The sequence below is a fragment of the Onychomys torridus genome, chromosome 17 (assembly GCF_903995425.1).
Source record: "Onychomys torridus chromosome 17, mOncTor1.1, whole genome shotgun sequence".
NCBI lineage: Eukaryota > Metazoa > Chordata > Mammalia > Rodentia > Cricetidae > Onychomys > Onychomys torridus.
In genome coordinates, this window is record NC_050459.1 from 634,094 (window position 1) to 634,496 (window position 403).

Genomic DNA, 403 nt, shown 5'->3' on the forward strand with positions numbered 1-403 from the left:
ACTTGAGCGCCCCAACTCAGGACAGAAAGATCATGAAATCCGTGGGGTGAATAATAGTGTGAGGAGGGCGTGGGTCGTGGCGGACCCACCCCATCTGCGAGCCGGCTGTCCTGGATTCGGTGCTGAAAGGATCGGAGCTAAGTGGATGACGGGTGTTTTTCCTGCGCTATAGCTCAGGCTGGCCGGGAACTCGCTATCCTCTTGCCTCAGGTTCTGAAGTGTTGGGGTTGTCTGGCACGGGAGGTAATCTAAAGTTTTAAATGTAAACGCTACGATCCCTGGCGGAAAACTGCGGTTTCTTTCCCGGAATCTATTTGCATAGTTAAGCAAGACGAGCGCCAGGGGACGCTGCGGCTCAACTTTCCGGGTTCTTTGTTCAGTCCAGATTGTAACCAGGGCTTGG